This window comes from Rhinatrema bivittatum, chromosome 1 (assembly GCF_901001135.1).
Source record: "Rhinatrema bivittatum chromosome 1, aRhiBiv1.1, whole genome shotgun sequence".
Lineage (NCBI taxonomy): Eukaryota > Metazoa > Chordata > Amphibia > Gymnophiona > Rhinatrematidae > Rhinatrema > Rhinatrema bivittatum.
This window is the reverse complement of record NC_042615.1, coordinates 345,310,068-345,324,848: the sequence shown is the minus strand read 5'-3', so window position 1 is coordinate 345,324,848 and position 14,781 is coordinate 345,310,068.

Here is a 14,781-nt window from a genome sequence, read left to right as displayed (position 1 = left end):
GGCTCAAACCATGGGAAAAGGGACTGGTATAGGTGAAGCTTCAGCTCAGTCTCTGAATTGTCTTCCACCAGTTGGCAGTGAGGACCTACTGGGCCTTCCCAGTGGCATCAACCTCACTCCAACACAAGGGGCCATAACTTTAACACTCCTCTGATAATTGAAGGAGTGGTAGATGTTGAAAGAAGTAATTTCTGACCTCCACAGTACATGAGCATGCTGAATAGTATTTTATAATATGAAACAAAAGCTTCTGAAAACGCCTCTGTAGTCACATGACTCCATATTCCATGGGACAGTCTGTGGTTTTGTTTCCTGAATTAAGTTTGCCAAGAGTTTCCCTAACTTATTTCACCATTGATGAAGTTTAAATTTAGTTGTCTGAAAGCAAATCCTCTTTTCCACATTTCCCCTCTGCCGTAGAAGCAGAGAGCAACACTGTTTTTGCATTCAAAGTGATGTATCAGGCTTAATTGGTTTAGGGTAGTAACTAGGGATGTGCATCATCTTTTTGATGGATGAAAATATCATACGATATTTTCTAATCCGTCAATTATCGGGGGCCCCCCGAAAATGATATGAAAACCCACGAAGTTTTCGTGTGGTTTTCTTATTGGTTTTTTTTTTTTTGGGGGGGGGAGAAAGGGCACACAGAAAAAAAACCCCAAATCCACTTTCACCCCTTAGATCTAATTATTTACAATCCCCCACCCTCCGGACCCCATCAAAACTTTCCTAAAGTATCTGGTGGTCCAGCGGGGGTCCCAAGAGTGATCTCTCTCTCTCGGGCCATCGTCTGCCACTAATCAAAATGGCACCGATGGCCCTTTGCCCTCACCATGTGACAGGGGCTATCGGTGCCATTGGCTGACCCCTATTATATGGTAGGAGCAATGGATGACCCGCACCATTTTTTAAGATGGTGCCGGCTGTCCATTGCTCCTACTATGTGACAGGGACCGGCCAATGGCACCGATAGCCCCTGTCACATGGTAAGGGCAAAGGGCCACCGGCACCATTTTGTTTACTGGCAGCCGACGGACCGAGAGAGGGAGATCACTCCTGGGATCCCCTGCTGGACCATCAGGTACTTTAGGAAAGTTTTTTGGGGGGGTGTCAGGAGGGTGGGGGATTATAAATAATTAGATTTAAAGAGTCAGGGTGGGTTGGGTTTTTTTCGGCTCGGGACAGCCAAAAACAAAAACCGTGTGGACCGCGGGAAACTGAATTTCCTGCGGGTCCACGATCCCGAAACCGGAACTGATTCCGGCACCTGATTCACATCTCTAGTAGTAACCGCCGTAATAAGCAAGCTACACCCACACTTATTTGTTTACCCAGATTGTGAAGTTCATTCCTTATTGGTAGTTGTCTGAAAGCAAATCCTCTTTTCCACATTTCCCCCTGCCGTAGAAGCAGAGAGCAACACTATTTATGCATTCAAAGTGATGTATCAGGCTTAATTGTTTAGGGTAGTAACCGCCATAATAAGCAAGCTACCCCCACGCTTATTTGTTTAACCAGATTATGAAGTTCAGACCTTGTTAGTAGTTATCTGAATACAAATCCTCTTTTCCACATTTCCCCTTGCCATTGAAACAGAGAGCAATGTTGGAATTGCATTAACCACGCGAAGGCTTATTGAGTAAGGGTAGTAATCGCCAGGTACTAGCCTCCACTCCAGTAATCCACCCCCATGGCTCTTCTCTTCATTCCCATCCTCTAATCTTTATGGATCCACAGTGTTTATCCCATGCCTCTTTGAAATCCTTCACAGTTTTAGTCTTCACCACTTCTTCCGGAAGGGCATTCCAAGCATCTACCACCCTCTGGAATGCCCTTCCGGAGGAAGTGGTGAAGACTAAAACTGTGAAGGATTTCAAAGGGGCATGGGATAAACACTGTGGATCCATAAAGACTAGAAGACATGGACACAGTGTGCTGGCATATTGGGAACACAAGTTGGCAGTCTGGCCAGACCTAGTCAAATTTGCTCAGCACTATCTTTTCTGCACTCTAAACAGTATGCCCAGTGAATGTGTCTTCTCAATGGCAAGGGATATCATGAACCCTCTTCATTCCAGGATGGCATCAGATTTGATGGAAGTTAGTGTTTTTGAAAATAATCTGGCTTTGTTAGTCTTTCCAGAATTTCTATGTGAGTTGCAAGACAACTGAAAATACCTTGGAGGTCTTGCTGCCACTACGTCTAGCTGCCATGCTTCTGATATACCACCTTAGGATCTTGATGTCATTCTGCCCACCTCCCATGCCCCATATGTTATTTATGTATAGCCTACTATGAACCAGATGTACCATCTTAGGGGTCTTGCTGGCAATGAGCCTTCCTCCCATGTCCAGATATACCACTTTAGCAGTCTTGCTTTTACTATACATACCTGCCATGACGCAAATATATCACACCTTAGGGATCTTCCTGCTGCTATGCCAAGCTGTCATGCCCCAGATATACCACCTTAGGGGTCTTGCTTACACCCTGTTTATCTGCCATGCCACAGATGGTACCATCTTAGGGGTTTTTCTGCCCATGTGCCTATCTGCCATGCCCCAGATGTACCACCATAGAGATCTTGCTTCTACTATGCCTACGTACCATGCTCCAAATGTATGATCTTGGGAGTTTTGGTGCCTCCAAGTTTGCTGTTTGTATCCCAGTCTAGTTCTTCCACCTTACTTCTTTCTTTTCTATATGGAGGTTTTCATCCCCACAATAAAAATATGAAACAAGAAAAAGAAATACATGTTTCTTTTCCCACCTCTTTTCTCATTCTCTACCTTACTGTTTTGCTCTACCTTCTATAATCCCAGGCTAGTTCTCCCACCCTTCTTCTTTGTCTCTTATTCTGGGATGTTTTCTCCCTTTGCATTTGTGCTGTTTGTGATTCTTCACACTGTATACTTGTGGGTTTTGATGCCTTTGTGCTATTTGCAATTCCCTATACTGTACACTTTTGGGGTTTGATGTCTTTGGGCTGTTTGTGATTCCCCACACTGTACACCTTAGGGGTTTTGATGCATTTATGCTGTTTACAATTCACTACATCTTATGCCTTGGGAGTTCTGATGCCTTTGTGCTGTTTGCAATTTACATCACTGTAAGCCTTTGGGGTTTTATTTTTTATTTTTTTAAATACTTATAGTCTGCTTGTTTAACAAAGCCATTCCAAGTGGATTATATACAAATATCATGAAATACAATAGAAAAACATTTAATACATTTTACAAATTAAAGCATAATCTATATACAATATAATATTAATTAAAAGCGCCACAAAATTTAAAAAAAAACTTTTTACTTCTAAGCTGTTTCTCCCTTAACAGCTTAACATCCTGGGTTTGTTTCAAATTGTCTGAGAGCGCATTCTGCAATGGTGGCCAAATTACTAATAAAGATCGTTGAAGAGATATCTGGAAATGGACTGACTACATTAAGAGCTTCAAAAAGTAGTTGATTAGCAGATCTTATAACACGCACTGGACGATATTTCTTAAAAAGGTCAGACAAATGTTGTGGGGTACCTTTGTGTCTTTGCAGTTCCCTGCACTGTATAACTTGGGTGTTTTATGAATTTGTGCTGATTATGATTCCCCACACTATGTCTTGGAGGTCAGCACTCATCAGCATGTATTATTTCCACAATTACCACAGTTATCCAACTAACAGATGGAACCTTAACTGATGTAATGAACCATTTGCAATTTCACTGGCCATGTATACTTTAGATGTGCATGGCTTAATCTTTGACAGGATCAACCAGGTGACCATGCCTCCAACTGGGTCATGTATCCCCCACTCTGGCTGCTTTCAAGGGCATTTTCAAATTCCCTTCCCTTGTCAACTCTTGGTCTTGCCCTGCCATCTGTTGTTCTGCATACTTGCTGCACTATTCCTTGGGCATTTAATACCATTCTTCCTCCTACCTCAGCCCTCGAAGTACACCTTGGGAGATTTTCAGTTACTCTTCTCGCTATATTTCTTTGCCTGAAATCCAAACTGCTGTGTTTCTCTGAAGGGTGATGATATGGAGGTGGGCTGGGAGAGGTGGGATGTTTTTAGTTATTTGGGATGAATAGTCTGTTTTTAATGTAATGGAGAATATTGTTCACTGCTCTGACCAGGTCTTGAATCAGCATATGTAGTTTATAAAGAATTTTAAAATAAATTTCTGTATTTTATTGTCAGCACCACTGCTACTTCCACTATTCTAAGCCAGTCATGGTATCTTTGGGTGCTTCCTCTTCTGCTTTATTTGTCTTCAAACTTCTGTCCAACTCCCTTTCCCATATAGTACTTGCTGACTTTTGCTCCTGCTCTGGCCATTTGTTGCCATGCACACTTGTTGCACCAATCCTTGGGTCTTTTATGCCACTCCTCGTACCACTTTGCCCCTACACCTTGAGGGGTTTTCAGCTATTCTTCTTCATGCATTGCTTTGCTACTATAGGCTCTGGTTTTAATTGTCAGTGCCATTGCTGTTGCAATTGCTCCAAGCCAGTCTTGGTACTTTAGTGTGCTTTCTCCTCTGCTTTGCCAGTCTTCTTGGTTCAAATCTCCTTCAACTACAGTACTTGCTGAATGTTGGTCTTACCCTTGTTATATAATGTTTTACACATAACTCATCCAGTTATCTTTAATAGTTTCATGCCCTTTTGGACATTTTCTTCCAAACACCATTCTTTTACTAGTCTTGCTATTATTGCTTTCATCTGGTATTTAGTCTTCAATGTATTATACCATAGGAAATGGCAAGAGCTGCAGAAGTTCAGCACCCAGAATCAGGACCTCGCTCTTCCATATTTACTAATTCTGAGGATATGGAGGCAGTATTTGAAAAAACTGATTCAGAAGAAGAATCATGTTCTGGATTCCCTGAATCACAGGACATTAACAGCTAATGATTAAAGAGAATTTGTGCCTCTAATCAATAGCATCTCAGCCTCCAGTGAACAGCCAGCTCCTTCACCTAATGAAAGTCATAGAGACATGGCATCAGGCCTCATTTAGGGATTTTCTCTGGCTTCTCTCTGCTTAGGAATTTCTACCAGTTTGGTTAGTTCCCTTTGCTCCTCATTTGCACTCTTGGGTTGTTCTTACCACTCTGGGTGGATGCTTTTTAACTTTTATGATACTTTTGGATCTTTATGACACTTAGTTGCTTTGACCCTCTTTCACGCCTTGGGGAGTTTCTTCCTCTTTTGGTGCTTTGTTCATTTTCATTGTGCCTTAACTCTTCATGCCATACTTGGTGCCACTGTGCTCCTCTCATACAGCCTTGGGGGGAGGGGAGTCATGCCACTGTTGGTGTTCTTTGATCCACATTTACAGCCTTGGGGTATTCCGGCCACTCTTGATGATTTGCTTCTCTGACAGTGCTTTGGATAAATCCTGCCACTATTGGTATCAGTTTGCCCCATTGGGGGTCCTTGGGCTCTTCATGTCATTTTTGGTGCCATGGTTACATTGTCTTGATGCATAAGAATGCCTTCATCCTTCTTATGATATCTATCCACCCGTTTTATTAGAAATTAATAAAAAAGCCCAATTTGACAGCCAAAATTAGGCTGTTTTGCTTCCCCTATGTTGTGATCTATATATGGAACAATGCTATATAAAAAGTCTAAATAAATAAATAAATAAATATAATGCTAGACAAATTAATGAACAAACCAAACAAATGAAAAAAAATTGTATGAACCAACCTGAATGAATGACTGTGACCTAAGAAATGAATGAATGAATCAAATCAATTTTTTGACTCTGCACATGCCTAGCTATCATTACAAGAAATGTAGTCATTTTGCCATGGATTTCTATTTTGTACCCAGGAGATATAAAACTCCTCAACATGTAAAAAGGGCTAGTATTTTTCCAGCAATAAAAGAAATCAAAAAATTATCAGACTGCAAAAAATTGCCAAAAAGTCAATCAATGAGAAGATAACCACTGGATCTACCATGAAGCAACTTACAATCTATTAAAAATAAAACATATAGATCAAGAGACAAATGACAGAAAAAAACTATTTTCAGTAGATTCTGGTGCCTCAAGTCATTCAAATGAACAGCATGAATTATTTAATAACTACAATGCAGTACAGTACAGATCTGTAACAATGGCTGATGGCACATCCAAGAAAGCAGTGGGAGTAGAAAGTATTCAATTCAAGCTAAATAGAGACAGCAACTATGAAAGTATGATAGCTGAAGGTATACAATATCTACCTGAACTAGTTGATAATCTCATTTCATTTTCCAAATTAATAGATGATGGATTGAAAGTGATTTTTTTATAGATAGTTCCAAAGTAAAAAATGCAAAGAACTTTTGTTAACTGCATCAAAAGATTGTGATATTTATCAGATGAACACCAAGGCTATACAACTGAGTAATCATGCAAATATTGCACAAGAAAAATATTCCATAATAGGATCTATAGCCTGTACATCATCATCTAGAAAGAGCAATATATTATCTGCAAAGAGACATAATTTCAACTCTTTATTACCATCCTTTAATCCAGTAATATCCACTGCATCCTGAATTCCAGTAGCTAGTGGTTCTATGGTTAAAACAAAAACAAACAGAAGAAGGGATAGGGGACAGCTCTGCCTCGTCCCCTCACTCTAATAAAAACTCTCTGTATAAAGCCCCAATAGCCAGTATCCGCACCTTGGGGTCGGTATACAATGATTTAACCCAATTGAGAAAGGGCCCCTCTATACTATATTTGGCCAAGACCCAAAAGATAAACTGCCAATTTACCGTATCAAAAGTTTTTTCCAAATCCAAGCTAAGAATCATGCTTACATCCTGGTGTGCTCTCTTCTTCCCTAATATTGCTAGAACTTTGTGGACATTATTGACCCCATATGTCCCAGGAACAAATCCTTTTTGATCTGAGCCCACCAATGAAGGCCCAACCAACCCTAATCTTGCTGCTAAAATAGAGGCGAGCAGCTTAGTATCAACATTCAGAAGAGAAATACGCCAATAAGATGCTGGATTTCCCAGATCTCTGACCTTCTTTGATAAAATGATTATGGCCACTTTATTCATGCAAGAGGAGGCAAACCCATGTTGTAGGGCACAATTATACATACATTGTAAGGGTTTAAATAATTGAAATTTTAATATTTTATACAATTCTGCCCCAAATACATCCCCCTTGGTGTTTTACCTGCTTTAAGGTATGTAATTGGGGTGGGGGGGGGCATGAAGGGAAGGTTGAGGGGGAGAGAGCGAGAGAACTTCTGGGGTGGCTGCATAGTAAGCAGCTATTAATGCTACTATATGAGGCCCACCTAGTAACTCGAGGTGAGGTTTAGGTAGTAGTGTAGGGGTTAGGGGCCACTTTTACATGCAGAGTGAGATGTACGAACAGAACAGTACACACTTGTGAAAATTTGATGTCCTTCGGAGTGAGGAAACTCACAAAAGATGAGATTTGTACAGTGTTCTCTCAGCCTAGCTTGATGTTATCTAGGTAGAGAGTCCATCAACCTAGAGTGAGAGAACATTGCAAAAAATCTCATCTTTGTGTCAGTTTTCTCACTCCGAAGGTCATCAAATCTTCACAAGAGTGCACTGCTCTGTTCGTACATCTCACTCTGCATGTAAAAGTGGCCCCTAACCCCTTCACTACTACCTAAACCTCACCTCGAGTTACTAGGTGGGTCTCCTATAGAGATATAAATAGCTTACTACTAGACAGCCCTCATAGATATTCTCTCTCTCTCTCTCTCTCTCTCTCTCTCTCTCTCTCTCTCCAGCAACTTAATCAAAGTCATTTGGCTACCAGTCAGTTAGTCAACTCCTCTAGTTACAACCCAGAATGCCTCTAACTAAATTCTAGCTGCTGGATACATGCTCAAATTTTCATTTAGTTAGCCAGCTAAATGTTTTTTAATATGGACCTTTAAAAAAAAGCTGAGTACCTACTTTAAGTCCCTAAGGGGCCGATGTAATAAATATGCACAGAACAGTCAGCATCCGCTTTCTTAACGCGCCCCCAGGCACCCCTCTTGGGGGCACCATGCATTATTGAAATTAGGGAGTCACGTTAGCAAAGAGGCACTAGGGGCACTAGGGGACCTCCTTGCTAACGAGAAAACCGATGCCGAGTTTATCAGCGTCGGTTTCCTAAATGCCACACAGCCAGGGAGTTCAGGAAACGGACATTTGTCAGTTGAGCATCCGTTTCCTGCATCCGACTGCCAGTGTTTTGTTTTTAACTTTTTTAAACTTCATTTTGTTTTGTGTTTCCTCCTAATTAATATTGCAACGATATTAAGTAGGAGGCAGTACAGAAAAGCAGTTTTTTATTTTTTTCTGTACTAACTTTAAGAGCGCTCCGCTATTAACACCTGCTCCAGGCAGGCATTACTTTCTGATCGCTAAATTTGTATCCTAGACGCACATATTTTTTTTTGCATCGGGAGTGAATGACTAATAGCCTCAATCACATACATTTGCACCGTGATGAGCGTTATTAGAGTCACTCCACATTGGATGTGCGTTGTAGAGGCGCTAATCCCCTTATTGCTTAAGGGGATTAATTAGCGTCTATACAACCTGCATCCAACTGTGGGTTATACAGTGTGCTCGGCTGAGTTCACAGTATTGCATTGGCCCCTAAGGTGGTACGGACCTGATTTTCTAAGGCTTTCCTCCCATTCTGTCTCTATGGGGAAAAATATTTAGTAAATGAAGCCCTTAGACACCAATGTTTAGCCAAAATTAGGGTCCAAAGTTTTTAACTGTAAATTCATTACTTGTTTTCAAGAAAATAAAAAAATCATAATTATTACCTAAAGTAAAAACAACAAGGATTGAATATGAAGAAATACTCTAAACAGGATGGATTGGACAAGAAGAATGTTACTGCTGCATCTGTCTCTTCTGTGCTTGGGAGATGAGCGGAAAAGTGGCTGTACACACAATGAGTGAATCAGCCCAAGGAAATGCCAATAACTAGTTCAAATGATAACTTATTTTGAAAACAGTTATTATATTTGTTCAAATATGCTAGTTTTGCATATCTCCCTGCAAAACTCTGCTAACTTTACACTGAGAAAGTTAAGCAGTAAAGACATTCCAGCCTGCAGAAACCATTATTAGCCAGGTAAACTTGTGAAAGTCACTGCTTGTCCTTGAAGATGAGCAACAAGAAATGGATCTACAGGATTGACCACTGTCTGATACAGGATGTTGGGTTTGATGGCTCTTTGGTCTGACCCAGCATGGCACATCTTATGTCTTGTTTGTATTTCCTCCTGCTCTTTAGGAATCAAACCAGAGACTTTGCACATGACAACACTGAGCCAAGCTGTAAATAGATGATTTTGATGTCTATTTAAATTTTTAAAAGCCCCAAATAATTTTACAATAAGGTATTTACCAAAAATCAGCAAATTGTTTTCTGCATTTTCCTGCTAGTTGACCTTTATAAGATTAAAATTGGAATATAGTTTAGTAATGCCTTTTTTTCAGGTTGACTTGAGTTTCATCCTGTAGAACAGTTTATCTGCATTTAACATTAAAATCTGTGGTATAATAAATGTTTATTGAGTGCTTTGATGTCATAGTAGACATATGCTCATTTTATAGTCACACATATCCTGGCTCAGGCACATTAAACTGCCTAGTTTATAAACTGCAATGGGGTGAAGTACTCTTGTCAGTAATTACTATTGCTCATGATATATAGTGGTGATTTAGTTACATGCATTGTGGAAACATCAGTTCTGAGCAAGCTACATACATTATGACATACAAAAATTAGAGTAAATAGACCTGGCAGTCATGAAGCAAGAACAATTTTCATTTCTATCTCCTCATCAGGTTAAGCCTAATGTCTACAGACAGTGCAGCTGTCATCTGTTTGTACCACACACTGGTGGGATAGCATTAATAATAGTAAGAAAAATGCAAACATGAAGAAAGTGTTATGATCTCATTAGGGACCATTACTGGGTGCTGTAAAGCATAACAACTTGCTCTAAAATAATTGATAAAAGAAATCTTGTAAAGGATTTGAGGAGGGCCAATCCACTGGCTCAGTGGCAATGCTGTGTGAGCTGCCATGCACATACCTGGGAACGTTTGAGTTGTAGTCAGAAGAAAAGGGTGCATGGGGGTAGCCTGCATGGAGCGGCAGTTAGTACCCTTAACAGAAGACTTGATGGTTTTAATGCAACTATGAGGGATAGGGGGAAGGGTATTGGATTCTGTAAGCAAACTAAAGGTGTTCTATAACCTATGGGGGGGATATCCTGCTTTCCTCCAACCCCCCCCCCCCCCCCCCCCCCGTTTCTCCCTGTTTCATTGGGGAGGGGCAGGGCTACTGACATTTACCTCCTATTTATCTTCTTTGCAATCTCGGCAGCCCAGGAAAGGACCACTGTTTGCTTCAGAGACAGATCTTTATTGATCAGACAGACTGCTTAAAATAGTACACACCATTTACGTCACTTATGTCAGAAGCTTATACTACAATTCTTAACACCGCATATGCTTGTAATGACTACAGATTTGCATATCCCTGGTGAACTCAAAGCAACACACATCAGACAACTTTGACTGACTTTGGATATTATCAGTAGACTGAGCTAAATAACCCTCATTACTTTAGAAGATACTTTCATTCTCATCCTGGAACGTTCTTGGCCCCGGTCGCTGGTTGGGCTAAGGAGACTTGTCTCTGAGCCCTGGAGAAGAAAATATAGGCTCTTCACAAGCTCTCAGGTAACAGTCAGGACTCTCTTCTGTGCACTGCCTTCCAGGACACAGGAGCTCATCTGCTTTGTTGCAGGGAGGGGCAGGGCGTTACAGCTCAGGTGTCATCTACAGGTGTTAATAGGTCATCTTCTGCCAGCTGCCTCCCTGAACACCTCTCCCGTGCTGCTTTTGTAAGCTAGGTCATGCATATGTACGAGCTCATACATAATCAAACAGGAGCACTCTTCTTCATTTCAGACTGCTAGATCCCCCTCTCTAGTCCTCATGATCTCTGTCAGCGTGATACTGGTGTTGTGGCATCTTAACCAAGAAGCTGACTTGATCGCGTGAATTCTGGTCTTGTGACATCTTGACCAGGGCTCTGACCTGGTTGTGACAGAGCTCACCTGTCTGATAAATCAGCCTTTCAGAACTGGCACGTTCTCGTCTCTAGAAAGATTTGGGCTCTGCAGCAGGTCTTGTGACCTGTGCTGCCAGCTGGAAAGATTTCATGACCAATTGAGATAGCTGTGCAGATCGACTGCAGGGAATTTGAGGCTGTTGTGGGGTTTCTTGGGATACTTTTAAGGGCATGTGCAGTTTTTTGGAAGATATATCAGCCTCTTCACTCTCTTATTATTGAATTTAAAATGTATATAAAAAGGGAAGAGTGGGGGCAAAACAACCGAGAGGATTTCTTTTGAAAAGATGAAGACTCATGTACTGGCACTAACGTCTGTCCAGCGTTCAGGTAGGTGCTGCTGCGAGGGATACATCGTCCTTAGTTTTTCTTGAGGGCTGTTCAGGAGTGTGAATGTGAGAAACACTGAGGTTAGTCCTTACTCCTCACTTCCCCATTGGCTTTTTTAAATGTTTGATAAAAACCCCAAACTTTTAGCTGTTAACATTGATTGCATTGGTCCCTTTTCTCCTGCTTCTAAAAATGATTTCTTAGTACTTCTCCTCCCCTCCCTCAAGGCGACAGGACAGTATTTTAATTGAAGGCTTTAATGTGCTGGTGAGTAAGGTGAGTAAGGTTGATACGGGTGAGCTTTTGCTCCATTGATATTGGTAGAGATGGAAACAGTAGAGGAACATTTCCCCTTGCAGCCAGCCAAATTGTAAGCAGAAATGAAAGGTTGAATAAACAGAAAAGCATGGATGGAAAGAATGCTTCTAAAAGGGCATGACTTTCTTTCTTTCCAACATAAAAATGTATGATGCTTTACCCTGTTTTGCTTTATTGAGTCACTGGGTTTCCCCCACCTCCACCTCTATTAGATTTAAACAACACAAATTCCATAGTAGGAGGAAAATGTGCTCTGACTCCAGTTTCTTTGCAGATCTACAGTTTCTTTGCAGACCTCTGTGTCTTGTCGAGGATAATAACTGGTATCCCTTCTTCTGCTGTGCTTGCCTGATACAACTGACTTTTTCAGTCAATGTATAAAGTGCCTAAGATTATCACTTTTATTTATATTCTACTTTTCACACTTTTTTCAGTGCTTCAGAGTGGATTACCTTCAGGTACTGTAGGTATTTCCCTGTCCCCACAGGGCTTACAATCTAATAGAGTCATTCACTAAGGGGCGGATTTTAAAAGCCCTGCTCGCGTAAATCCACCTGGATTTACACGAGCAGGGCCTTGCGCGCCGGCGAGCCTATTTTCCATAGGCCTGGCGGCGCGCGCAGAGCCCCGGGACTTGCGTAAGTCCCGGGGTTTTTTGTCGGGGGCTGGGCCGATCAACACGGCATTTTGGGGGCGGGATGCGGCGTTTCGGGGGCGGGCCCGGAGGCGTGGTTCCGCCCGGGCCGGTCCGGGGGCGTGGCTGCGCCCTCCGGAACCACCCCCGGGTCATGTCTCGGTGCGCTAGCGGCCTGCTGGCGCGCGGGGATTTACTTCTCCCTCCGGGAGGCGTAAATCCCCGGACAAAGGTAGGGGGGGTTTAGATAGGGCCGGGGGGGTGGGTTAGGTAGAGGAAGGGAGGGGAAGGTGAGGGGAGGGCGAAAGAGAGTTCCCTCCGAGGCCGCTCCGATTTCGGAGCGGCCTCGGAGGGAACGGAGGCAGGCTGCGCGGCTCGGCGCACGCCGGCTGCCCAAAATCGGCAGCCTTGCGCGTGCCGATCCTGGATTTTAGCGGCTACGCGCGTATCTACTAAAATCCAGCGTACTTTTGTTTGCGCCTGGAGCGCGAACAAAAGTACGCGAATGCGCCGTTTTTAAAAATCTATCCCATAACCTTTATTGCGTGCGTTAGGGCCCTTCGCTGCCAGGGAAAACATTATCGTCAGCAGTAGCATGCCAAATAGCACCACCTTTTACAGTGGCGCTGTTTGGTGCGAAAGCCAGCAGCAAAGACTGCTGGCTTTCACAGTTAATATAGCTGTGTTTAAAAAAGGATTGGATAAGTTCTTGGAGGAGAAGTCCATTACCTGCTATTAAGTTCACTTAGAGAATAGCCACTGCCATTAGCAATGGTTACATGGAATAGACTTAGTTTTTGGGTACTTGCCAGGTTCTTATGGCCTGGATTGGCCACTGTTGGAAACAGGATGCTGGGCTTGATGGACCCTTGGTCTGACCCAGTATGGCATTTTCTTATGTTCTTATGTTCTTAAAGACACCACTCTGGTGCAAAGGCTGCACGCTTTCACAGGCCCACTGCTTTCGCTAGATTCATCATTCTACAATGAATCCAGGCCTAAGTTTGTACCTGAGGCAATGGAGGATAAAATGACTTGCCCTAGGTTCAACAGCAGGACTCAAACGCTGGTCTCTTGGTTCAGAGACCACTACTCTAACCACTAGGCTACTCCTCAGACAAGAGGGTTAGTTAATTTCCTAAATTCTAGAATTTGCCCCACCACCCATTTGTGGCAAGGAGCTGTACCAGCGCTGGCCCATACACCATTTCTGGCTCATCTCTTTCTCATATGTCTGTATTTGCCCATAGGTATAGGATGTGTCTGTGTGGGCGGAGGACAAGACGCACGCCCTAAGTAAGTATTCATGTTTACCTGTCAGGTAACCATAAAGGGAAATAGTGATAGTGTGCTTCTAACAGTGTTCTGGATGTGGTATTTACAATGTAGGTTTCTAGGCTTTTCTAGCCTTGCTTAAGGCTTTTTATATCCATAGTTATTAGAAGCAGAATTTTTTGTCGATTTTTCAGCATGGAATAAAGGATTCTATATAGAATCTTACATAATTAAAGTTTGATTTGAATTTTTAGTTTCTATATAGTTGTTATAGCCCATAATAAAATTTGGGGCTAGATGTTGTGATAGGTTGGGCTATAAAAATTGTTGGCATCTGGCACCATTGCTTGTGACATTTTACACACACACCTGACTGGTGCTGTCTTAGGTCAGTTTGTTTACAGAGACAAGTTGTTATTCTAATCTTCAGTGAGACCTAGTTAAAGAGACAAATCAGATAATGCAGTCATGTCTTGCAATTCTGGCCAAAGTTCTTCATCTCTGTATTTCTGTTGAAATACATGTCATTGTCCATCTTTTTTTGTTTGTTTGTTTTCTTTATTGGTTTTCAAATAACCAAACATTGGGGTGGATTTTAAAAGGGTTACGCGAATAAGTTACACGCGTAACCCTTAAAAAACCCCCTGTGTGCGCGTGCGAGCCCCGGGACCCGCATGACCTGGGGCTTTGCTAGGGGGGGCGTGTCAGGGGGCGGCGTGACGTTTGGGGCGTTCTGGGGGGCATGGTACTGGCCCGGGGGCATTCTGGGGGGCATGGCCAAGGCCTCTGGACCAGCTCCCGGGTCAGGTGATGGCGTGCCAGCAGGCCACCGGTTCACGCGAGTTACGCCTGCTTCAGACAGGCGTAACTTTTGCGATAAAGGTAGGGGGGTTAGATAGGGCTGGGGTGGGGGGGGGGGGGGGGGGGGGGGGGGGGTAGGGAGGGGAAGGTGGGGGGAGGCAGAAAGAAAGTTCCCTCCGAGGCCGCTCTGATTTCTTTTCTGTGCACCCTTGCATTCTCAACTAGGCCACATCTACATCCCTCTCCTCCACTTCATTCCTCTTCTCTT